This window comes from Chlorocebus sabaeus, chromosome 25, assembly GCF_047675955.1.
Source record: "Chlorocebus sabaeus isolate Y175 chromosome 25, mChlSab1.0.hap1, whole genome shotgun sequence".
Lineage (NCBI taxonomy): Eukaryota > Metazoa > Chordata > Mammalia > Primates > Cercopithecidae > Chlorocebus > Chlorocebus sabaeus.
This window is the reverse complement of record NC_132928.1, coordinates 50,035,661-50,062,620: the sequence shown is the minus strand read 5'-3', so window position 1 is coordinate 50,062,620 and position 26,960 is coordinate 50,035,661. Positions and strand designations below refer to the sequence as shown.

Below are 26,960 nucleotides of genomic sequence, written 5' to 3'. Positions count from 1 at the left end.
TCTTAATCATTGACTAAACAAAACTTGACATCTTTAAAAGAAAAACTTGAATGCCGGATGGCAGACTTGGCCAAATGGAAGAAATTAAACTAATACTCCTTTTTCATATCTGTCTCAGTCTGTTCAGTCTGCCATAATAATACCATAGACTGGGTGGTTTATGAACAATAGAAATTTATTTCTCACCGTTCTGTAAGCTGGGAAGTCCTAAATCAAGGTAGCAGCAGGTTCCGTTTCTGGTGGAGGCCCACTTCCTGATTCATGGACGATTCCTTCTTGCTGTGTCCTCACATGCTGGATGGGACTAATGAGCTCCTCAGGAGTCTCTATTTTAAGGGCGCTAATCCCATTCACCTAATCACCTGCCAAAAGCCCCACCTCCAAATACTATCACCTTGGGGGTTAGAATTTCAACACAGAATTTAGGTAGGGGGTACATAAACATAAACATTCAGTCCATTGCAGTATTTCAGGAAGCTTCCACCAGATGAACCTGTCTTCAGGTAAAAAGAATCCCACACCAACCAATTATACTGCCAACATAAAAATACATTGGAAGAAAGGACTGGGCTCGTTAGGTAAGAGAGCAAGAGCTGTTTCAATTGGCCAGTGAGACTAGGTTGACATTTGAGTTTTAGCCCATTCCTGTTATGTGATGTGGTCTCTGTCTGAATGGTCCTTTGAGTTTATATTAAAAGTTAAAACAAAAAAAAGTTTACATTACAACTTACTTTGCTAGAATGCACCTGACAAAGCAAGGGGTGGGGAATTACGTTTTTCCTTGATGTAGCTCTGTAAATCTTTAGCAAAAAGGCAGTTTTCACTCAAAATAAGTCCCCCCAGATTAAACAACAACAATAACAACAGACAAGCAACTGATTTTATTTCTGAAAAAGCAGGTTAAATAATTCAAACCCATACTCCTGAAGGGCAAGCTAAAGATAACTAAAAAGGTTGGATAAAATATGTTTAAAATCTTCCTAAAAACATCAAAGAGCGAATACGTTAATAAGAAGTGACCAGCTTTAAGCCCCAAGAAAGGACAGAAATCAGAAGAAATGAGCCTTGTATTCAGTGTCACTGGGGTTATTTGGTAATCATGGTTAGAGGTCAAAAGTTGGAGTTCATGGCTCACCAAAGGTATGAATGTTGCTAAACTACCTCCTGCTTTGAGTTGAAACCATAAAGGAGCTACATTCTGAGACAGGGTGGATGGGAAACAGAACAGCACTCGCACTTGGGTGTGGGCTGGATTTGGTGACTCGCTTTCAAAAGCAGGACACCTGCACTCCCATGTTCATTGCAGCATTATTCACAATAGCGAAAGTACCAAGTCTACACAATGGGAAAAGGAGAGTCTCTTCAATAATGGTACTGGGAAAACTGGATAGCCACATGGAAAAGAATGAAATTGAACCCTTATCTTACACCATACACAAAATGTTAACTCAAAATGAATTAAAGGCTGAAGTATAAGACCTGAAACTATAAAACTCCTAGAAGAAAACACAGGGAAAAATCTTCTTGATACTGGTCTTGGCAATGATTTCTTGGATGTGACACTAAAAGCAAAGGTCACAAAAGCAAAAACAGACAAGTAGGACCACATTAAACTAAAAAGCTTCTACACAGCAAAGGAAACAATCAGTGGCATGAAAAGGTAACTTTGGAAAGAGAAAATATTTACAAACCATGTATTTGATAAGGGTTAATATCTAAACTATATAAGAAATTAATACAACTCAGTGACAAAAAAAAAAATGGACAAAGAACCTGAATGAACATTTCTCCAAAGAAGGCATACAAATGGCCAAATGGTATATAAAAAAGTGTTCAACACACTAATCATCAGAGAAATGCAAATCAGAACTACATTGAGATATCACCTCAAACCTGTTAGGATGGCTGTACTCAAAAAGTCAAAAGGTGGGCTAGGCGTGGTGGCTCACACCTGTAATCCCAGCGCTTTGGGAGGCCAAGGCGGGTAGATCACGAGGTCAGGAGTTCGAGACCAGCCTGGCTGAGATGGTGAAACCCCACCTCTACTAAAAATACAAAAAAAATTTAGCTGGGCGCAGTGGCAGGTGCCTGTAATCCCAGCTACTCAGGAGTCTGATGCAGGAGAATTGCTTGAACCCAAACCCAGGAGGCAGAGGTTGCAGTGAGCTGAGATTGCGCCACTGCACTCTAGCCTGGGTGACAGAGCAAGACTCAGTCTCAAAAAAAAAAAAAAAAAAAAGTCAAAAGGTAACAAGTATCAGCAATGCTGTGGAGAAATTGGAACCCTTGTGGAATGTAAAATAGTATAGCTGCTGTGGTAATGGTATGAAATTTCCTCATACTATTTTTTGAGGAAAAAATTTAAAATTGAAAACCATATGATCCAGTAATCCCACTTCTGATATATATCTAAAAAATCAGTATCTCAAAGAGATATCTGCACCCACATGTTCATTGCAGCATTATTCACAATAGCCAAGATATGGAAACAACCCAAATGTCCACTGACATGTATGGAGAAAAATGTATGGTATATAAATACAATGAAATATTATTCACCCTTATAAAAGAAGGAAATTCTGCTATTTGTGACAACATGGATGAACCTGAAGGAGATGATGCTAAGTGAAAATAAGCCTGTTAGAAGAGGAAAAATATTGCATAATTCTACTCATATAAGGTATCTAAAATAGACATTCACAGAAGCAGAGAATAAATAGTGGTTTCCAAGTAGCTGGGAGAAAGGAGGAAATGAAGAGTTGTTGTTCAACGGCTGTACAGTTTCAGTTATATAAGATGAATAAATTGCAGAGATCTGCCATACAACATAATGCCTATAGTTAACAATGTTGGACTGTGCACTTAGAAGTTTGTTCAGAGGGTAGATCTCATGTTAAGTGTTCTTACAACAACAAACACCTCATCAAAAAAGACCAAAAAGCAAAGAGATACATTGATTTGTAGTGAGGGTTATGTCCAAACTCATTAGATTGAATACTTTAAATAGGTGCAGTTTACATGGATGAGCTTGGAGGACATTAGGTTAAGTTAAATAAGCCAGGCACACAGTGATAAATCTGCAAGTTCTCAGTCCATGTGGAATCTATAAAAGTTGGTATCATAGAAGTGAAGAGGAAGGGAAGGGGAATAGGGAGAGGGGTGACCAAAAGCTGATTAAGAGATACAAAAGTACAGCTAAATAGACGGCATAAATTCCAGTGCTTTGCAGCACTGGATGAGTGCTATTTAGGGTGAGAATTAATTGTATATTTTCAAATAGCTAGAGGAGTAGATTTTGAATGTTCCCAACACAAAGAAATGATAAATGTGTGAGGTGATGTATTTGCTAATTACCCTGATTTGATCATTGCGCATTATATACTTGTATCAAAATATCACATTGTACTCCATGAATACATACAATTATTACATGTCAATTTAAAATATAATAAAAGCAAAAAATCATAAAAATATGTAGTTTTTATATATCAATTATACCTCGATAAAGCTGTGTTTAAAAAATCTAAAAACCAAGAATTTAGCACTATGTGAAAAGATTTATACACTTTGACCAAGTAGGCTTTCTTCCAGGAATGCAAGGCTGGTTCAACTTTCAAAAATCAATGCAATTCACCATATTAAAAGGCTAAAAAAAGAAAAAAAAATTATACGATTATATAAACTAATGTAAAACATTTGACAAAATTCAACACCCATTTATGACAAAATTCTCAGAAAAAAACAGAAATAGAAGGCAAACTAGACACCTATAGCTAATCTGTAATTAACCATGAAAGACTGAATGCTTTCTTCCTAATTTATATCAAAATATCAGTGAGAATTTTTGTATTAATAGATATAGAGGAGATGATGCTAATATTTAAACAGAAAGGCAAAGGAACTAGAAGAGCTAAAACAATATTGAATAGGAAGAATAAAGTGGGCGGAATCAGTCTATCTGATTTCAAGATTCATTATATAGCTTCAGTAATCAAGACTGTGTGGTATTGGTGGAAAGACAGACACATAGATCAATGGAATGGAATAGAGAATCCAAAAATAGACCCACACAAATATGCCCAGCTGATTCTTGACAAAGGTGCAAGAGCAATTAAATGGCAGACAAATAGCCTTATTAACAAACGGTGCCAGAGCAATTGGACCTTCTTAGGCAAGAAATAAAGAAAAAGGAGAAGAAGGAGAAGAAGCAGAAGAAGCAGAAGAAGCAGAAGCAGCAGAAGCAGCAGCAGCAGCAGCAGCAGCAGCAGCAGCAGCAGCAGAAGAAGAAGAAGAAGAAGAAGAAGAAGAAGAAGAAGAAGAAGAAGAAGAAGAAGCAGCAGCAGCAGCAGCAGCAGCAGCAGCTCAACCTAGACCTCACATCTTATACAAAAATTAACTTATGATGGATTACCAACAGAATGTGAAACAGAAAAAAAAATAGGAGAAAACCTTTGGAATTTAGGGCTAGCCAGAAAGTTCTTAGTCTTGACACCAACAGCATGCTCCATAATAGAAAAAACAGTAAAATTAGACCTTATCAAAATTTAAAAATTTCTCTACAAAGTGCATGTAAAGAGGATGAAAAGACTGGGGGAAAATATTTGCAAGCCACAGATCTGAAAAAGGACCAGGATCTAGACCAAGCTTGTCCAACTCATGGTGCACTGGCCATAAGCCTCCCAGGATGGTTTTGAACGCGGCCCAACACAAATTTGTAAACTTTCTTAAAACATCATGAGAATTGTTTTGTGATTTTTTAAGCTCATCAGCTATTGTTAGTGTTTTTTTATTTTATATTTTATATGTGGCCCAAGACAATTCTTCTTCCAATGTGGCCCAGAGAAGCCAAAAGACTGGACACCCCTTATCTAGACTATAGAGAACTCTGAAAACTCAACAACCAATAAAACAAAACAATCCAATTAGCAAATGGCCAAAAGACATAAACAGAGATTTCAGCAAAGATAGCATATAGATGGAAATAAAGATGGCAAGTAAGCACAAGCACCTGAAAAGACATCTGACATCAGTAGCCATTAGAGGAATGGAATTTGAAACCACAATGACACACCACTATACACGTATAAGAATGTGTTAAAATTTTAAAATATTGGCCGGGCGCGGTGGCTCAAGCCTGTAATCCCAGCACTTTGGGAGGCCGAAGCGGGTGGATCACGAGGTCAGGAGATCGAGACCATCCTGGCTAACATGGTGAAACCCCGTCTCTACTAAAAAATACAAAAAACTAGCCGGGCAAGGTGGCGGGCACCTGTAGTCCCAGCTACTTGGAGGCTGAGGCAGGAGAATGGCGTAAACCCGGGAGGCGGAGCTTACAGTGAGCCGAGATCGCGCCTCTGCACTCCAGCCTGGGTGACACAGCGAGACTCCGTCTCCAAAAAAAAAAAAAAAAAATTTTAAATATTGACAACACCAAATCCTGCCAAGGATGTGGAGAAGCTGGATCATCCATACTTTCCTCGTTGGGATGTAAAATGGTACAACTACTCTGGAAAACAGGATGGCAGTCTCTTTAACAACTAAGCATGTGATTACTATATGATCTAGCGATAGTTGTCCTGGGCATTCACCCTACAAACTAGCAATAGTTCTCCCAGAGAGAACTAGTTCATATCTCTCAGAGATATGAAAATGTATGCTCACTTGAAAACCTGTATACAAATGTTATGCCAGCTTTATTTGGTGGTGGTGGTGGTTGTTGAGACAAGGTCTTGCTCTGTTCTTCCAAGCTGAAGTGCAGTAGTTCAATCATAGCTTACTGCAGCCTCCAACTCCTGGGCTCAAGGGATCCTCCCCCTTTAGCCTCCTGTGTACCTGGGACTACAGGTGTGTGCAGCCACATCCAGCTAATTTTTAAATTTTTTATGTAGAGACAGGGTCTCACTATGTTGCCTAGCCAGTCTGGAACTACTGGGCTCAAGCGATCCTCCCACCTGAGCCAACTTAATTTGTGATACCCCCAAAACTGGGAGAAAACCCCCTAAATGTCCTTCATTAGGCGAATGGTTAAACAAGCTATTGATACATTCATACAATGAACTACTACTAAGAAAAAGGAATAAAATATTGCTACAACAACCTTCAACTTGGGTTGCTGAGTGGGAAAAAATTCAAAAGGTTACATATTGATTCAAAAGGTTACAAATGATTTCATTTATATAACATTCTTGAAATCACAAAATTTTGGAAATGGGAAACAGATAAGTGGTTTCAAGAGGTTAGAGATGGGGAGGGGTGCACAGAGGAAGCAGGTGTGGCTACAAAAGGACAATATGAGGGATCTTGTGGTGGTGGAAACGTCCTGTATCTTGACTGTGTCAATGTCAATATCCTAATTATGATATTTCACTATAGTTTTTGCATGACATTACCAATGAGGGAAACTGGGTAAAAGGTACTTGGAATCTCTGTATTATTTCTTAAAATTTCCTGCAAATCTACAATTATCTGAAAATGAAAATTCTTATTTAAAAAGTGACTCTTGATCAAAAGACACCATTAAATCAGTAGAAGATACTTGCAGTCTCTAACTGACCAAGGCATGCAGCAGCTAGAATTTATAAACAGCTTTTTATGAATCAATAAGAAAAAGCCATCTCAAAAAAGTGGGCAAACATTTGAACAGGCACTCAGAAAACAGAAAATTCATATAGCCTATAAACACATGTAGAAGTGCCCAATTTCACTGGTAATTAGGGACATGAAACGAAGATCACAATGAGACACCACTACATCTCTGCCAGACTGACAAAAAATAAGAAGTCTAATAATATTACATTTTGGCAAGGATGCAGAGCAGTGGGAACTACCATACATCTCTGATGGGAGTGTAAATTTTGTGGCCACTTTGGAAAACAATTCGGCATGATCTAATAAAACTAAATACATGCATACCCTATAGTCCAGTAATTCCACTCCAAGGTATACATCCTAAAGATTACACTTGCATACCAGGAGATATATACAAAAATATTATTAGCAATAAAATTTGTAATAGCCCCAACTGGAAAAATCCAAATGTCTAAAGTGCCAGAGACAAAGAAATTGTGATATGTCCATACAAGGGAATATTAAGTAGCAATGAAAATGAATGAACTACAACTACATGCCACAAAAGTAGATGACTCTTACAACCAAATAGAAGAAGAGGCAGAAACACACAAAAATATGCATGCAATATTATTCAATTTATAGAAAGTTCAAAACCAAGCAAAACTAAACTGTAGTGGTTAGGGATACATTACAAATTGGTAGAAACTATAAGATATATAAGCAAATAATTACCATAAAATCAGGATAGTTGCTTTAGAGGGAAGGGAAGGATTTGTGGAAGGGAATTGGTGGGGCAGGAGAACCTCCTGGGTGATAGCAATGACCTGGGTGGTGTTTGGTTTATGATTCATTAGGCTATGAAGATATGTTGTCTTCACTTTTCTGTGTTACAGTTTATAGCAAAATCACACGCCCTCTTCATATTTCATTGTTTTGCCTTTGAGATGACACATGAATGTGGCATGAGCCTTAACTGTGTGAGAAAAGATGGCACATGAAAATCTGAGCTCAAAATGTAAAACCTGTGAGAAGAGTTAAGAGTACAAAGTGGAGTGTGCTGCAACAACAGTAGACTTGCTGGAATGATGAGGTGGTGGCTTGCCTTGGGATTTTTGTTTTTTAATAGTGCATTAGGAAAAATAAGGTTGCTCCAGGGGCTAAATTTCTTACTCTCCTTTAGAAGTTGGACCTAGGCTGACAGTCCCCAGTTTTTAAATGTTTTGGAGTTTTCTCTTTTTGTTTTTCAAATTGATTCCCTGATCAGCTTTGCCTTGAATTCCCCTGCCTAAGAAGAGAGGAAAACTGTTGATGTAGTGGGAACCCTCCCTCCTCGAACATTAACTGGGTTGACCCCACCCCTCTCTTCAGTCCAAATCAAGATCGGAAAGCAGGCTGTCTTCAGTCCAATCAAGATCAGAAAGCAGGATCAAGAGAAAGATGATCAGACCGGAACAGGTAAACGTTCCATACAGAGATGCTTCGGAAGTGCGGAGAAGCGAACAGTTTATCCCCTCTCAGGCCGTCATGTTGTCTCAGCAGACCCACTGAATTACTGATGTCAGAACTTATTGACTGGGGTACAGCACACAAGCAACTCGTAGAGTTTTAAGACATTAAAAAGTGATTTCAGACAAGAAATCTAGCGCACCATTCAGGTTTCTCCTCGGGTCGAATTGCTTCTCTCCCTTCCTGCCTCTTCCTGGCGGACCTCACCGTCACAGCTCTAATCACACCCTGACTGATCTGATCCCGCCCTGCCACGAGGCCCGGGTACCCCTCAGCGGCGGGGACATCCAGGTGTCCCTGGATTTCCAGGGCACAGTGCGGGCCGGAAACAGGAACACAGAGGAGCCCTATGGGAGGCTCGAGGCAGTCTCTTTCCAGTGGATAGCGACACACCCTGGTCCCTAAGATTCTCCCGTTCTCCGAATTTTCCGTGCTCGACCCGATCTGTAGCGCGCAAAGTCCCCTGTACTGAGGCGTTCCCAGGACGCCCGCCTCCCGAGTTTACATTTCTTAGGCAAAAGGGCGGCGGAGCTGAGGAGGGGTGTTTGGAAGGCGCCCGTTGCGCTGTTTCACTGCGTGGCTTCACTTGGCCCGCGTGCATCAGCCTCTCTGGCGGGGATTCTTCCCGGACTCCGGCCAGCGCCAATCAGGTCGCGCGGTACCTGCCCCCAGCCCTGGCCACCTGGAGGGGCGATGAGGCTCCACGCCCGGAGCAGGGCAGTCCTCGGAGCGCTGGGGAGGCCGCGGAGCCTCACGTGTGCCGCCCCAGCCGCAGGCGCCCGGAAGGACGCGCGCCGACCCCGTGGGAGCCAACGCGGGAGTCGCAGCCGGAGCGGAGCTGCTCAGCCGCGGTAACGGATCGGGGCCTCCATCGCGCAGGGGAGCTAGCGGAGGGGCGGGGCGCGGGAGGGTGGAGGAGCCGCGGGGCTTGGGCTCAGCGCCGGGACGTGTCGACCACCGCGTACTTTCGAGGGCGCCGCAACACCCGGGTAAGCGCGCCCCGGCTGCCTCCCTCTGCCCACCCCGCCGCCTTCAGCATAGCAGTTCCCGACTGGGTCTGGGTCTGCACCTGGCTCTGCCTCTCCGAGGGGCGCGGCGGCTCGGGGGCATCTCCGGCCTCGTGGCCAGACCCCGGGTGGCGGTGCCCGCGCCTCGGGGCCAGACTCGCCGGGTCCCTGCCCCCGGGCAGTGCCGAAGGCGCTCTACTCAGCGTTTCTGCGTCGACTGGCTTCTCTGCGCCTTCAGCCGGGCCGGACCTCAACGCGGACCCCGCCACTGCTGCTGCGCCTCGCGCCCGCCGCCACCCGGGGAGCATGAGGCCGGGGCAGAGGACCCGGGGAGGGTGGGGGACCGGCCGGCGGGGTCTGCCGGGCCAATGCGCCGCCGTCGGTCTGTGCGTCCGGATTCGTGCCGGCAACTCTGGGCAGCCTTGCGACCACTTCTCGGTTTGCCGGTGATTTTTCCGAAGTTTTACAAAATAAAGACGGTGAAGTGCCTTCGCGGCGCGGCTTGGGCATGCAGGCGGCAGGGCCTGTGGGAGCCGGAGTCTTGGCCAGCGAGTCTGGGGCCAGGACGGCGTGGGTGAGACGGGGAAGCCCAACTTGCCCGTGGGGCCGCGGTGCGCTTGCCCCCGAGGCCCCAGAGCGGGCGACCGCACCCCGATCCCGGAGAGCCCTGCGCCGGCCACACCGAAGCCTGTGCTCCGCGGCCCAGAGGAGGGCCTGGCCAAGCAGAGAGCAGAGTGGGCAAGCAGAAGGCAGTGTGGGGACGAGGCCCGCATTGGGCTGCTGGGGCCCTGCCGCCCTGCCTGGCCGGGGTGGGGCGGGTGGAGGCCGAGAGCCGGCGCGCCGCGGCCCTGAGTGGGTGGTATCCTAGTTCTCTGCGGCTCCAAAAGGCCGCGAGGGACGGCAGGGGTACAGATCTGTTCCCTCGGTCAGCGCCCTTTGGCCGACACACACCAGCCGTGTTTTCCTGTCACACTGGGGGTTCCTTTCCTCTGAGTGGAACTGTGGGGCCCTGGAAGTTTGCTCGTCCTGGCAAGTTTGACGTGAGGGGGATGCAGTCATCCAACCTGCAGGCGGAGGCCCGCAGGCACTTCCTCCTGTCCTTTCGCCAACCTGGACCCTCCCCCAGGGGGCCCCATCCTGAGATTCCGAGGGGCCCGCAGCGTGGCTAGCAGGGCCGACGTCTGCGCAGTTGCATCTGTGCCCTGCTTGGTCCTCCAGCAGCTGAGCCAGACACATGTTTTATGTCTTGTGGGAGACAAACAATGACTGCGGACTTCAGTCCCGCATATTCGCTTTGCCTAAGATTCGCTGGAGTCTGTGTCCTGAGGGGAAAGGCAGCTTTCCTTCTGTCCTAATGAAACACTTGCATGTAATGGACGTTCAGACCCGGAAAGAGGTGGACCCAGGGGATGGAACAGTAAAGGTACATGCTCTGAAAACCGATTTTCTCCGCCTTTTCTAGGGAGGTTCCAGCTCCCATGCCTAAGAGCATCTAAACCAGCAGGTACAGCCAGGGTCATTTTGGCGTCCAGAGGGGAAGTAATGCGGGCTCTCGGAGGGTTCTGCTGCGGCAGCAGGCAGATCGGCAGCGGCCCCTCCTCACAGTCCCCTGCTCTCCGGAGGAGCACGGCTGTCATTTCCACCATCCCGGGGATGCATGTGATAGGGCCGTGCCTGATTGGGAAAAGCCTGTGAAGTTCTTTTGAGGTGGGAGTGGGAGGGCCACAGGCCTGGATAGAAACCTGAGTTGGTATCGCTAGCGTTCCTGCCAGGGCTAGTGATTTGCATTCAGTAACCTCATCAGGCATACTGTTCTGTAAAGGCAAGGCGAGATGGGGTTGTGCAGATGAGAGCAAGTCCCTCTGTTTGGCCCAAGAATCTCTGTTTTTTTTCTCTAGCTTGCCGTCTGTAACTGGAAATGACCCGGGCTTAGTTCAGGGAGTACCTCAGTCTGAGTGCAGACATCAGCTGGTAACAGGGGAGCCTGGCCCCAGCACAGTCCAATCCTCACCCAGAGGCCCACGCTGGGATTTTCCTGGTCTGCAAACTTTAGAAAGCTGAGGTGGGTGAGAGGAGGAGCGGGGAATCTTCTGGATGGCCACTTAACAAAAAAGTCATTTGGCTCTGGTAGGGCCATTCCAGGATCTGTCCGTTGTGACAAGTGCCCTGGGGTTTAGAATCTGGCCTGGTGATTATTAACATTAATGAAAGTTGCTGCCATTTATTAAATACCTGCTATGTGCCAGACACAAGGTTTTGCAAAATTAGTATTATTTCCCCATTTTTCATTTGAGGAAGCTGAGTTTGGGGGTAGGGTAAATGATTTGCCAAGATCATAAAGCTAGTTAATGGCAGAGCAGAGCTTGAAGCCCAGGTCTCTCTGGTTCCAAAGTCACTGCTCCTTCCTCGGGGCCACTTTCTTCCAATTAAGAACAGACACACATGTGATAGCCGGAAATCCAGAACTGTCATGAATAAAGACTCTTACTTGTAGATCCAAGAGATATTTATAACCCCTTTAGACTCTAGACTTCAGAAAATGCTGGTCTGGTAAACAGGATATTCTTCCTTCTCTCTAGCACTCAAGGGTTTAACTCCTCCACAAAGGACTAATTTCTTATTAAGTACAAATCTTTCAACTAGCAAACATCAAAGAGAGAAACCATTGATGAGGTTGTAGAAAAACAGGGACTGCTGTTATGTTGCTGCTGGGAGAGTAAACTGGTACAACTTTGGAGGGCATTTTTGGAAACACTTGTCAAAATTATAAATGCCCATGCCATCTGACCTAGTGATTCCATTTTTAGGAACTGAACTTGCTGTTATACTTGCTGTTATATTTGCATATGGGCACAAAGATATACGTACATTATAGCACTGTTCAACTGTTCAACCGTGAAAGAACAACTTAGGTTCGAACTGTGAAAGAATAACTTACATGCTTATCAGAGGGGACTTGTTAAGTGTCTTATGGTACTTCCAGAGAGTCAAATAGTGTCCTATTCATTCATAGAAAAAGAATTAGTAAGTTTACTATATAACTGATATGGAATGATTTCCAAGATATATGGCTAAGTGGGAAAAAAACATGCCTAGAGTGTTCATAATATGCTGCTGCTCATGTTATATGAGAGGAAGAAGGAGAGTCGTAGGGTATTTGCTTGTCTATGTATAACTATAGACACAAAACATAATCATACCTGTTGCCTCCAGGAAAAGTGGCCTGTAAACCCTTTTGTACCTTTTGAATTCTGAACCATGGGAATACATTAACTATTTCAAAATTCTCTTTATCTGTCCTGTGCCTGATATGTTCCCTCAAACACTTCTCCAGCTTAACAGTGTGGGGTGACATACCCCACCCCCTTCAGGTTGCTTGAGAGGTTCCCTTTGGATTAAAAGCCAAAGGGCTGTGAGACTGCACAGTGTCCATAGTATCTGGGCCATCCAGTATTCCTTTGAAATATGCAGAGTTGTACTGGAAAGCTGGGGAGAGTTGTCTTTGGACAGCAGGCTCTCTGGGCTGGGTAGGCAAGTTATCATCATCCAACCTTGAAAACAATCTGCAGAAATAGAAACCACCCCTCTCTCTATTGCCCTAATGTTCTCTTGTACAGGATAAAATGTCGGCGACTGTATAGCATTGGGTAAAGGAGCAAGAGGAACATTGTGACTGGACATCAGAGAGGGCAAAAGATATGTAGGAGGGCTATTTCTGGTGTTGCATTTGGACCTCAAAAAGGAGAAGAGAGAGATGCTTGAAAAAAAAAAAAAGGTTTGACATTATCCTAGGGTCTAGGGCTGTATTGCCCCAGAGAAAGAAGGAAGATTTTATTGGCGCAGTTGGCACTGCATCAATCAGTGTGTTCTACATGCCCCTTTGAGCAATTCGTATCAGCACAGATGCCCGGCTCAGTTCCTCCTACTTCCAAGCACCCGTTTCTGCTGATCCCTCAGCCTGGAAGCCAATGGATACACAAAGGGGATGGGGGAGGTGTTAGATACTGCCTTTCTACTGGGGATGGGTGATGGGACAGGCTGTTGAATAGCAGAAGCAATGGAAGAAGGACTTGCTTCCAGCCCCAAAAGATGGGTCCTCCAGCGCCATTAGGTGGAAAGCCTTCATTGAGAGCTTTCTATGTTTCAGTCACTCTGCTAAGCCTACACTGTTTCACTGAATCTCTTTATCTCAGGTATATGTGAGAGCCCAGGCTCTTTGGTATCAAGCAGCATGTCTTTCTGCTCTCCCTTCACTGACTTTTCCATTCTCTACGCAGTAAGCTGCAACACAGGCACAACTGCATCACATGGGTGCTTACAGACCCGGTTTCGGGTTATAACAGCGTGTGGCGGAGCATTGCATGCTTTGATGGATAAGTTGAAATTTCTGCAGTATGGATAGATTTGTACAAGGCACAGTTCAGAAACAAAGCAGTCAGTGTTCTGGGTTTGGATTTCCATTTCTCTTATTTCTGTTTCTGTGTGTGCATTAGGGCTGGGGCTGAGTATACTGTGCATGTGATGTTCCTAGGGAAAGGAGGAGGAGGAGGAGGAAGGGGAAGGGGATAAAGGAGAGGGGGAGGGGTAAGGGGAGGGGGAGGAGGGGGAGGAGGAGGGGGAGGAGGAGGAGGCGGGGAAGAAGGGGAGGGGGATAAAGGAGAGGGGGAGGAGTAAGAGGAGGGGGAGGGGGAGGAGGAGGAGTTGAGGGGGCGGGGCTTGTCATTGCTTTGGTCCAGACACCAGTGGTGTGGAAGGCTGTGAAGATGAGCTTGTGAGGCCCTGTGTCTGCACCCAAGGAGAAAGGTCAGCAAGGTGGCCACTAAGCCCCAAGTCTGTGCTGGGAGTCTGTCTGTTGTTTGGAAAAAAAAAAGCCTGAGAACTGAGAGTCTCTCTCATTGCAAACCTCCTCCCTCTCATTAGCCAGGGCTCACCTCTGACTCCGTTTCCACTTCAAAACGAAACAGCTCTAATTTTCCCCAAATACATTCTGGAACTCTAAAGGCAGCTGCTTTTTCTTGTGCTGCGGTTGCCCACAGTGGTGGGAGCAAGAAGCTGGGTTGGGCTCTCAGGTGGGGCTGCCAGAACCCGGCAAGGAGAGGTAAAGTCAGGGAGCCCTACTAGTTAAAAAAAAAAAAAAAAAAAAAAATTCACCTTAGGCCAAAAAAAAAAAAAAGATGTTTAGATAGTATACGAGTAGCTGAGGACCAGTTTAACCACATCGGATTCAGAAAATGTCTGTTGTCAAAGCCCTGAGAACACAGAACGATGCGCAAGGCATGGCCCCCAGGCTCAGGTTGCCCATGGGCAGTGCGGGAGAGCAACGTTCACATCACCAGCAGGACTCTGCAGACTAAAGAAGCAGACACTAAGTAGAGGAGCAAGTGACATGCTGTCAGGTGCACAGGGCTAAAGTGAAGCAGCACTGGCCCAAGGAACTCTGATAAATTAAGTCCGTCTTGGAGAAGGTGATTTTTGAACTGGGCCTTGAAGATAAAGTAGTGATTTTGATATATGAGCAGGGTGGAACTCAGACAACAGGTTGAACAAAGACACAGGGTTACAGTAGAATACAGAGTGTTTTAAAAAGCCTTAGTAATTCATCATTTACCCAACTTCTGCCACAGACATAATACATGTCATTTTTAATTACTTGTAGCATGAAACGTTTACATCCCCATAAAATAGTCAACTATGATTTTTCATGTGTGTGGTAAAATCAACAGGTATTGACAAGAGACATGTGAAATCAACATTTCTGTTGTATTTCAATATCCGGCTACTGTGTCACTATGACTATTTCAGTGGGAAGGTAGCAGAGCACTGGAGTAAGAGTGCTGGTGATGAGGATTTGAGTTCTGCCTCAGCATTTTATTTGTTTATTCACTCATTCATCTACTCCTGCATTCTACAAATATGATCTTTGTGCCTGGACCAAGTGGAGGGCTGATTATGGAGAGAGAGAAAAGGAAAAGCATGGTCTTCGTACCCTCCAGGGACTCACAATACATGGAAGAGATCACAGAAGAAGGTGGTAACCATCATAAAAGCAGGGATAAGGGGCTGTGGGAAAACCTAGTATGTGCTCAATAAATAGTGGTGGCCAAAATGAATAGACAGCATAATAAGCAGTAGCACATACCACCAAGAAAATGAATCAGAAGACTAAAAAAAAATTCTCTGGATTTGGCCAGTGGGTCTCAAAAACTTGTTTATGTCATAAAACCCATAGAAACCGTGGGAGTCTTTGGAGAATACCGTGAATTATTGGTATATTAAAATAACTAAAAATAGGCCGGGCACGGTGGCCTATGCCTGTAATCCCAGCACTTTGGGAGGCCGAGGCAGGCGGATTGCCTGAGGTCAGGAGTTCGAGACCAGTTTGGCCAACATGGTGAAACCCCGTCTCTACTAAAAATACAAAAAAATTAGCTGGGTGTGGTGGCGGGCATCTGTAATCCCAGCTACTCGGGAGGCTGAGGCAGGAGAATGGCGTGAACCCGGGAAGTGGAGTTTGCAGTGAGCAGAGATCATGCCACTGCACTCCAGCCTGGGCAACAGAAGGAGACGCCATCAAAAATAAATAAATTAATTAAAATAACTGAAAATAAAATTTTGAGTTAAATCGAAGAACGCAGGTACCAAGTGTTAAGAAAACTTCATGAAACAAAAGCTTTACATTGAGAATATTCTATCAGCTTATTTATTGTCTATGAACTGGGGAAAGACTACCAGGATTCTATTTTAAGGAAACCCTCAGTCCAGCTGGTAGAACACCAGGGCTCCACAGAAGCACAGTTTGGGCAGTCAGAAGGTTGTTGATGACTTATCAAGGACAGTATCAGTGGAGTAGTGAGGCCAGAAGCCAGAGAGGGCTGGGGCTGAAAAGGGAGGATTTCATTGTTAAGATGTCAGCAAGTGTTTACTGAATGTCACTGGAGATACAATGTTGGAGGCAGGGGGATAGGAGGAGACAGTCAAAATCCCTACCCTCATGAAGCTAGAAGTCATTCAGGGAAAACAAATTTGTCACGAAACAAATATAAAGTAACACTGTGATAAAAACTATAAAGTGGAGGTGCATGGTATTATAAGAGTGTTTATTAGAAGGCCTGGGGCCATTCAGGAAGGAGCTGGAAGTCATCCTGAGGAAGTGATGATTGAGCTAAAACCTGAAGAATGAGTGGGAGCTAAGGAGGTGAGGTGAGTTTGGGAGATGGGAGAGGATATTCCTGGAATGGGCAGAGAACATGGCTAGAGAGAATATGGCATTTTGAGGCCAGTAGAATTAGGGTTCAGAGAATGAGAGGGGAAATCATACAACATGAGTGGAAGAGGTAGGAAAGGGTTAAACATACCTCATCTCATCAGCCACATTAAGGATTTTGAGGTTGATTCTAAAGCAAGGGGTAGTCACTGAAGTACCTGAGCAGTAGGATGACAGTCAGATTTTCTATTTCAAAAAGGCCACTTTGGCTGTATAATTGAACAGTTTATTTGAGGTGGTCATGAGAAGATCCAGGGAAACCTGTTAGGAGACTCCTGATGTAGTGCAGGCAAAAAGTGACAGTTGTTTAGACTGGAAAGTTTGTAGTGGAGATGGAGAGACATAGATGTGAGAAGTTTGAGATGGTAAAATGGAGAGGAAGTGAGGGTTTGGATGTGAGAGTTGGGAGAGAGAAAGGTGTGGAGGATGAGTCCCAGACTTCCAACTTTGTACCAGTGGATGGTGATGCCATTTCCTAAGACAGGAAACTGGTAAAGAACCAGGTTTGGGGGCAAACATCGTGAGTGAGTCTCGGTTAGGAGACTGAACCATCTGAGTGGATGGGTCAAGGGGACAGGTGGATATACAGGCAGGAGTTTAGAGGAGAGGTCCAGGCAGGAGCTATGCCTCTGTTAGTCATCAACATCTAGGGGTAATTGAAACCATGGCATGGATGAGACTGCCTAGGGAGAGAGGGTGGGCTTAGAAGAGAAGGCTTGGAATTAAACCTCAAGTAGAAGAAGATGGTCCTGAAAAGGAGACAGAGAAGGATGAACCAGAGAGATCAAAGAAAAACCAAGAGGGAGAAATGTCATGAAAGCCAAGGGCAGAGCATTTCCTGAAGAAGAGAAGAGAAAGCATAGGTGCTGCTGAGGAGCCAATTAAGATGAGGACCTAAAAAGGTCCACTGGCTGTAGGAAAAGAGATCGTAGGTGGTTTAAGCAAGAGGTCAGTGATGTGGAGATCAAAAGCCAGATGTAATTGGTGGAGGAGAAAATGGAAGGTGAGAAATGGAGACTACACATATAAATAAATCTTTCCAGAGGTTCGCTGTGAAAGTCAGAGAGAAAGAGGGTGATTTTGTTCTGTGTTAATGACAGAATTGAGGACCTTTAAAAGCCAGTGTATTCCCTAGCAAGCAGACTCAAAAAAAGAATGGGGAAAAAAAAGCCAGTGTAGAGACCATAGCTAACATCATACTCAATGATGAAAAACTGAAAGCTTTTCCTCTAAGATCAAGAACAAGACCTGGAAGAAATTAAAGAAGACATAAACAAATGGAAAAACATCCTGTGTTCATAGTTTGGAAGATTTAGTATTCTTATAATGTCCATACTATCCAAAGTAATCTACAGATACAATGCCATCCCTATCAAAATCCTGATGCCATTTTTAATAGAAATAAAAAGCCCTCAAATTCATATGGAACCACAAAAGACCCCAAATAGTCAAAATCTTGAAAAAGAAGGAAAAACTAGAGGCATCACACTGCCTGATTTCAAAATATATTATAAAACTATAGTAATTAAAATGGTATAGTACTGGTATAAAGACAGACATATAGACTAATGGAACAGAATAAAGGGTTCACAAATAAATCTACATATAATACAGTCAACTGATCTTTGATAAGAGTGCCAAGAGTACACAAAGTGGAAAGGATAGTCTCTTCAGCAAATAGTGTTAGCAAAAGTGGATATCCCCATACAAAAGAATAAAATTGGACCCCTATCTTACATCATACACAAAAAATCAATTCAAAATGGATTAAAAACTTAAACATAAGAACTGAAATTGTAAAACTTCCAGAAGAAAACATGGGGGAAAGCTTCATGACATTAGCCTTGGTAATGATTTCATGGCTATGAAAAGCACAGGCCACAAAAGCAAAAATGGACATGTGGGATTACATCAACTATAAAAGCTTTTGTACAGGGAAAAAAAAAAAATCAATAGAGTGAAAAGGCAACCTATGGAATGGGAGGAAATATTTGCCAACTGTACATCTGATGAGGGGTTAATTTCCAAAATATATAAGGAACTCATAAAATTCAATAGCAAAACACAAGCCATTTTTTAAATGGGCTGAAGACTTTGATAGATATTTCTTCAAAGAAGACATACAAACGGCCAACAGCACATGAAAAGATTCCCCAAATCACTAATTTTCAGAGAAGGGTAAATCAAAACCACAATGAGATATTATCTTACACCTGTTGGGATGGCAGTTATCAAAGTATAAGACAATAAGAGTTGGTGAGGATGTGGAGAAACTGAAAATCTTGTGCAGTGTTGGTGTGAGGCAGGGGTGTAAAATGGTGCCGCCACTATGGACAGCAATATGGAGGTTTCTCAAAAAATTAAATAATATTATACTAAGTGAAATAAGCCAATCACAGAAAGACAAATACTGTATCATTCCGCTTACATGAGGTAGCTAAAATAGTCACTCACAGAAACAGAGAGTAGACTGGTGATTGCCCAGGGCTAGGGAGAAGGGGGAGTTGGTAATCAATGGGTATAAAATTCCAGTTATGTGAGGGATCTGCTGTACAACATTGTGCTTATGGATGATACTGTATTGTGCACTTCAAAATCTGTTAATAGGGTAGATCTCATGTTAAGTATTCTTACCATAACTTTTTGAAAAGCCAATGGAAAGGGCGCAGTATAATGGAAAAGTTATTATAGATGAAAGGAAGGTTAATTCATAGTGTAAGGTTCCTGAGAAACTGGGTGGACAGCATCGAACTGCAGTGGAGGGACTGATTTTAGGAGGAAGAGGAACCACTCTCCTGGGGTAACTGGAGAGAAGGATAGGATAAGGGCAGGTGTCAATAGGTGTGTATATGGTGGGGGGAAGGCAAGAGTGTTACCATCTGATGTAAAGAAGGAAGTTGAAAGGTGAATATAAGGGAAGGCAGGATGGAGGAAGAAGTTTATTTTAGAGTGTGTATGATGAGCACTAGGAGAAAGATTCGGTGAAGAGAGAAAGGGTGAGGACAGCAGAAAGATGATAATATTGGAGCACTTATTAATTGTGTGATATTGAGCCCATTTTCTTACCTGAAAAACAGGAATAAGCATGATACCTAACCCACAAAGTTGTAGATGGTACATAGAAAGTGATTAACAAAGGTATGCTGTTGTTTTAACTTTTATCTTCACTGTCAGTGGCTAGCACAGTGCTGATCACATGATTGATGTTAATGTGAAATATTCACCAATTCTCCCAGGTGGGTAATCCCTCAGAAGCGGAAGGACATCTCTGTATCTACCACCTGTCTTACTTCCCATCTCTGAAGCACCAGTCTCTTTTTTCTCTAAGCACTTGGGAGCCTTTCCACAACTCAGTGCTGAAGGATTTGTATGTGGTGCTAACCCAGGGTAGATTCTATTAGGGGATTTAATCATACAGGCAGGGCACTAAGCCAGGGAAAAGGGAGAAGAGGTTTACGTAATTTAAGAGCTCAATCTCTTCTGACCTTGCTTATATACAGAAGACTTTGGAACTCATTCCTCCAATCCTTTCATAATGTCTACAGAAGCCAGCTTTGCACCAGGCCTGCACCCGGGACTGAGACACACAGATGAAGAGGAATGGTTCCAGCCCTCATGACATTAATCTGATAAGATAAATGTTGCCATGGCTGTGTTAGAAAGTGCTGGGAGTGCAGGAGAAAGCGCATAGCTGTGCCCAGACCAAGCAGGGAAGGCTCCTCAGAGAAGGTAGTGTTTGAGCTGGGACATGAAATGAACATCTTTACAGAGAAGCAGGAAAATGACCTTTCCGGGCAGAGGGAGAGCCAAGAGGCTTCAAGAGATGGCAAGGGGAACTGGGAGCTGTCCATATTCAGTGATGTCAGAACATGAAATGGCAGGTTATGGTGATGAGAGGCTAAACAGCAGCCTGGTGTACTGCCTGCTGGTCTAAGGACCCTGACTTGACCTTGTAGATACGGAACCACTGTAGACTTTTTAACAGGCATAACACCTGGTTTACATGTTAGAAAAATCACTCTAGGCTGGGCGCCGTGGCTCATGCCTGTAATCCCAATTCTTTGGAAGGACAAGGCAGGCAGATCACTTGAGCCCAGGAGTTTGAGACTGGCCTGGCCAACATGGTAAAACCCCATCTCTACTAAAAATACAAAAATTAGCTGGGTGTGGTGGTGGACGTCTGTAATCCCAGCTGCTCGGGAGGCTGAGGCACAAGAATTGCTTGAAATCAGGAGGCGGAGCTTGCAATGAGTGGAGATCATGCCACTGCATTCCAGCCTGGGCTACAGAGCGAGACTCTGTCTTAAAAAAAAAAAAAAAAAGAAAGTCACTCTAAAGAATTCTTCACTCTAGTGGTCAGTGAAGAATAGTTTGAGTGTAGAAGTGGGGTAGAATGGGGATGGAGGATGGGTTTATAACCAAGATTCACTATTATTGGGGGCAGAATGATGGTCAGGAGACTGTGAGGGTCGTCCAGGTGAGGACTGACCAGAAGCAGTTTCAGTGATAAGGGTCCAAGGTGGGGCCACGGTAGTGGGTGAGTGAAATGAAAGGAAACGCCACTGGCATTAAGGAGATCTTAAAAATTTGTGGCTAGGATGTTACAGAGGTCATCTTTGTGCATGTTGAAACTTTCCAGGATGATGGCAGAATTTTCAATGAAGGGGAAACAAATGCTAAAGTTCTCAGTGAGTGGAGAAGAGTCAGTGGGATGAGAGTTAGAGTGAAGAATAATCACATGGTACGGGCCTCAAAGGAATGAGGATTTTTGCAAGATAATGGAAATAGAACACTCTAATTCAGGAAATCAGAATTGATTCATGAAAAATTTGAACTGTTGCTTCTTATTTCCCAGGTGAAGCAACCACCACAAAACAGGTAGGGCATATTTCCAAGATGCCAGGCCACTGAGAACTGCTTGAGGACCACATACAGCCTTACAGATGGGTGCCCATGGATTCAAGGTCTCCAAACTTAGCTGAGTCCTCATGGTGACTCCACAATCCATGATGATGTCTTTGGTGGGGTCCCTTTCCCAGGCCCCTCAGAGGACCATTCCCCACTGCTTTGCTGAAGTCTTGCTGACACTGAGGATAGGCTGTCACTGTAGCAAAGGAATTAAGCGAGCAGCACCCTTTATCCCAGGTGCTGATAATTCACCACCAGCCTTCTCTTAGCAGATGTGTCTCATTGTTGCCTCATTTTCCTTTTGGGCATCTACTCTAGGCCCAGTACTGTGCTGAGCACACTGGAGGATTCAGCAAAATACTAGACGTGATCCATGCCCTCAAAGATCTCAGAGTCTTACCAGAAAAGCCAGCCTGTCCATCTGGAACAGCAGAATGCAGTAACACCTTGTGTAGTTTACGGGTTAGGATTGAGTACAGACAGGAAAGAAGGTAAATGTATTGTAACTATCTAGTCAAGAGGTAATGAGGAGCCAAACTGAGACAATGGTATTTTTGTCTAAATATAGACAATGTCTATAGAAGAAAAGACAAGCTCTAGAAACACTTAAGAGAGAAAATGTGTAGGACCTAGAGATTGGTTGGATGTGAGGGGAGAGAAAGAGGGGCTAGTCTAGGACTTGTAACTCACAAGTTACGGGGCTCGAGGACGGGATGGATGGTGGTGCCATTAATTAAACAGTAGAAATACAGGAGGAAAAGCACTCTGGGAGAAAGAGCAGGTAAATGTTAAGATCTGTTTTAGACCATTTGAATTGGAGGTTCCTTTGGGATATCTAAGAATACAACGTCTAGGAGTCGATTGGCAGTGCAGTTCTGAAATTCAAGGAAGGTTGAGCCCAGAGATCTAGCTTTGGGAATCATCCATAAGCAGGTGAGTGCCTAAGGCAGGAATGATGAGGCAAGGACAGAAATCTGGGGAAGCGAGTGGTTATGGGCGAAGTGTGGAGTCAGGAGTCAGGGAGGGAACAGGCAGTAAGGCATAAATTAAAGCAGGAGAAGTAGTGTCATGAATGGTTGAAGAAGAGAAAAGTTAGGGATAACAAGTTTCCAATAGGAGTGTCTAGTCAGCAGAAGAGTGTTTGGGAGGTCACTGAAGACCTTTTTCAGAAGCAGTTTCAGAATAGCGAGTAGGAGGAGTTGGAAGCCAGATTTTTGTGAGTTTAGAATAAACAAATTGCAAGGAAGTAGAGACAGCAGGTTTACGCAAACATTAGAGAAATTTTGCTGTGATTAGGACAGAGAACTGCAACAAAAGCTGTATAATTGCTGTGAAGGTGTGGACACAGCAAGTATAGACTTTTATTCCTAGTAGCTTTTTTGGGAAGGAAAAGAGAGATAGTTGGGATAGTAGCTATGGGTGGGATGTGAGGAGAAGCAATGGGTTGTTTTTTAAGAGTAGAAGAAGCGTGACCATATCCTTGGAATGAAAGGTAGAGTGGAGACGGGGAGAGGGGAAAACACAGGCAGAGGGACTACTAAGTGGAGCATGGCCTGAAAGGAGGAGGAGAAGCAGGATTAGATCACAAATGGGAGGCTGCACTGAGCAGCAGGAGGAATCTTTCGGCCTTTAGACATGGAGTGGAAAGAATGAGTTGGGGTAATCCTGGATATTTCAGATTAGGCTGGAGATGGGGGTAGGAAGCTTAAATCATTTACCCCTGATGGCATCAGTGCCCTCCATGATGTAGACAAGGTTGTTTGCTAAGAGTGAAGAGGATTGGCTGGGTTCGGTGGCTTATGCCTATAACCCCAGCACTTTAGGAGGCCCAGGTGGGTGGATCTCTTGAGCCCAGGAGTTCGAGACCAGCCTAGCCAACATGGTGAAACCCTGTCTCTACTAAAAATACAAAAATTAGCCAGGCGTGGTGGCACATGCCTGTAATTCCAGCTACTTGGGAGGCTGAGGCAGGAGAATTACTTGAACCAAGGAGGTGGAGGTTGCATTGAGCTGAGATTGCGCAACTGCACTCCAGTCTGAGCGACAAAGCGAGACTCTGTCTCAAAACAAAACAAAACAAAAAAACAGTGAAGAGGATGGGGATCAGGTAGAGGTGTGAAAAGAACAAAGGTTTAGAATAGTCCCTAAGGGAAATGGAAGTATTGTGAACTAAAGGATTCAAGTGTTTGAGCCTAGGCAACTGAACAATGATGATTGCATTGACAGAAATGGGAATTGTTTTGGGGAAGATGCTAAGGATGTTTTTGAAGCTGTTAAGTTCAGGCAATGGCAGAAAATCCATAGGAACAAGTCCTACACATGTTGAGAATATCTCAAGGGTATATTAAAAGCCAGCATCCTCTCCAGCTTCCAGATTCTGCTAACAGAACTGCCTAGCTGGCTGCTAGGCAGAATCTGGTGGTGACTTCCTCATACAGAGGAGGCGGTAAAACCAATGAGACGTTTAGGAACATGCTGTGGGAGAGTCTCTAAGCACAAAGTCATATAGGCTTATCAATGTTGATATTATTATTGGATTCCTGATGCCTTGTTAGTTGAAAAGGTCATATGGGGTAAAGTAGGCTGGACAAGAACTCTTCTGGTACCTTTTTTTTGTTTCTTTCTGTCTCTTAGCAAAGCCCTGCTCAGAGAACATGCTGAGAAAAACAACAGAAAGAAGAAAAGAGCGAGCGCCCCACCCCTACTCCATCACCCTTTCTCTCTGCCCCAGCTTTATGTCTGCTCATACTTCTAGCATACTTCATACTTCTCTTAGTTGGCAAATTTGAGTAGAGGTGAAGGGCACAGAGCTTCTTTGTCCACACATACACAAAAAGCAGGTCCTTCCTAGACCATTTCCTTCCTCCACTCACTAGCTGCTTCATTAGTGTTCCTATCCTTCTGTTCCTCCGTCCAGGACTGACTTTTGGCAGGTATGCACTGGTAGGGCTGTGCAGATTGTTAAAATTTTTATGGGCTTTCTCATCGGATGGTAAATACTTCCTGGAGTTCCTTGAATCCTCCACTCCTGGGGCTGCCTCAGCCCCTTCCTTAGGACCCCCAGACTTCCCCATAGTCCAGCAACCAAAGAGATAATGGCTAGCACAGCACAGCATCCTCGCCCCAGTTCCAGCACTATGTTGGCATTTCTGATTGATCATGATATGCCCTGCTAATTGTTAAATAGTTTTAATAGCACCCCTGCATCCATCCATCAATTTTCCCATTCAGCTACATATCAAGCACTTACTGTGTCTCAGATGCTGGGCCAGGTGCTAGAGATACACTGGTGAACAAGTGTTCACCTGCCTTTGCAGAATGTATCGTGTAGAGTAGGGTTTCTCAATCTTGTCGATGTTGACATTTTGGGCCAACAGTTCTTTGTCATGAGGAGTTTTCTCGTGGACTGTAGAATGTTCAGGAGCATCCCTGGCCTCTGCCCCTAGAGGCAAATAGTTTACCTCCCAGTTTTAACAACCAAAAATGTATTCAGATGTTGCCAATTGTGCCCTTGTGGGGACAAAATCACCCCCCCCACCCCCACCACATTGAGAGGATAAACAGTATTATCAAACAAATGATCACAAAAATAAAAATACTGTTAAACAATATAAAGATGCTCTGGAGAAAACAAGCAGGCTACCATGAGCGAGAATGAAGGGAGACTGACTTTGGGTTCAACTATGAAGCAAGGCCACATGGATGAAGTGACACTTAAGCCAAGACCTAAGGGACAAGAAGGAGCCAGTGACATGAGGGACAAGGGAGCAAGCATTCCTGGCAAGAGACCATCCCAAGACCAGGAAGGGCTTTGACTGCTTGAAGAACAGAGACAGGTGAGAGAGGAGACTGGAGCGGGTGACCAGGGCCAGATCATGACAGCAAATACAACCCAGCAAAGATCCAGAGGATCCCAACAGCATGGCAGGGCAGAAGCATCAAACCCAGAGACAGGTGAGAGAGGAGACTGGAGCAGGTGACAAGGGCCAGATCATGACAGTAAATACAGCTGGAGGCTCCAGGAACAGCTGATGAGGTGGCGAAGGCAGGAGCAGAGGGGAAGTGTGGGGCCTCCAGCACTGTCTGGTCTTCTCTGACACATCCACCCTTGCTACAAGGGGGCACTTTCTAAAGTCTGCAACTGCTTAAGACCTCTCAAGGTCCATCTCTTCTTGTATGTCCCACAAGGCTCCCCGACAATCTGGCTCTGGAATGTCCTCTTCCCACCCCACTCCTGGCACACCAAGTGACGTTTACTTTTGCAAACCCACCACTCTCTTCTATGCCATGTGCCCACACTCATGCTGCTCCCTAACTCCTAAAAGGAGAAAGCACAAGATTGTTCATGCAATTAAAATAATTCATATCAACTGAAATGTTGCATAATAGGGGATTTGTTTAGCAAACCAGCAGCCATTTAAATGATGTAGAAACATATTTTGCATGAAAAAATAGTCATGATATATTATAAAACAGCACATACACGGTATAATCCTGGTAAGTGTATGTGCATTTTGTGTATGAGGGTATAACAAAATGTTAGCTATGCTTATCTCCAAGTGGACAGAGTTATAGCAAATTTTAGTTTTTATCTTTTATGTAATTTAACATTTTTCTAATACACAAGTATTACTTTTAAGATAAGAAGCAAACAACAAACAGAGCTGCTCTAGGGATCCGGTTGGCAATGTTCACAGAGTGATTGACCTCTGGCTGGTGACCGTGACTGCACATTGTAGACACAGCAGTCTTTCTCCAGGAGGACTGCAAGCAAGACTAATTCATTAAGTGCTTTCAGTACCGAAGATGACAGGAGCCAGGAAAGCATAAAGTCTTGTTACTACGACAGCCGGTAGCCTTGATGTCTGTGTGTTTATTTATTAACTGGACTTTATGTATCCATTCTCCCAGAAGCTCCAGGAGCTTCCCAGCTGACTTTGATACAGATCACATTCTCAAAATAGTACAGTCCATCAGTCAGAATAAAGACAGGGCTGGCTCAACGAAGGATTGAAACTCCAAGAACACTGTCCTAAGAGGCAAAATGAATGTGGGAGAGAATATTGACTGGGGTTTGTGAGGTGTTGGGATAATCGAGTATTGAGTGGCAAACCGGATTTTTGGGTCACTTCCTTTAAGCGAATAACGATTGAATGCCTTTTTTTGCATCAGCTCTTGAGTATAGCTCTAAACACATTCTTCCCTTTTACCTCACAGCAGCTTTGGGAGGAATTATTCCCATTTTAGAGCTGTTGAAACGGAGACTCAGAGAGAAGGAATTGCTGGTGAATCACAGAGCTTGTGTTTTAACATTGTTTCTGCACTGAACACCCCCTACTCCTCCACTTCCCTACTGAAAGGGTGCTGCTTAACGGCCAGGAATTTTAAAGCTTGGAAAATGTCCTATTGATTTTGGCAGGAAGCAGATACCACATGCTCCTGTTGAATGGATGGATGGATGAATGAACAAAAGAAAGAATGGTTTTAAAAGGTCATATAATCCTATCAAGGCAGGGAGAGATAATCACATTAGAAACCTATCTCATAGATAGTTGCTACAAATGAATGTGACAAGGATTCAGTGGTTCTTTCTGTTTGCTACCCAAGATTTATAAGTAGATGCCTGTGATGGGAGTAAACATCAGGAGAGTCTTTTTTCCAGGGCTGCAGAGAATTGGGATCATGCTGGGTATGCGGGTCAGTCA

The 26,960-nt window shown here is 44.3% G+C and overlaps 1 protein-coding gene across 10 annotated transcripts in view; it reads left to right on the top strand.

Moving 5' to 3' along the window:
* The first annotated feature begins 7,218 nt into the window (after positions 1-7,218).
* LOC103231034 (protein FAM163A) overlaps positions 7,219-26,960 on the top strand; it is a 71,113-nt gene continuing 51,371 nt past the window's right edge. For 6 of the 10 annotated variants that reach the window (XM_037985887.2, XM_037985883.2, XM_037985879.2 and 3 more), the window contains exon 1: positions 7,219-8,927. The gene's annotated coding sequence lies outside the window, so the exon portion shown is untranslated. Of the gene's footprint in view, positions 9,066-26,960 lie in introns of all 10 variants that reach the window. The other 4 variants (XM_073011732.1, XM_073011729.1, XM_073011730.1 and 1 more) reach the window with 3 other exon arrangements.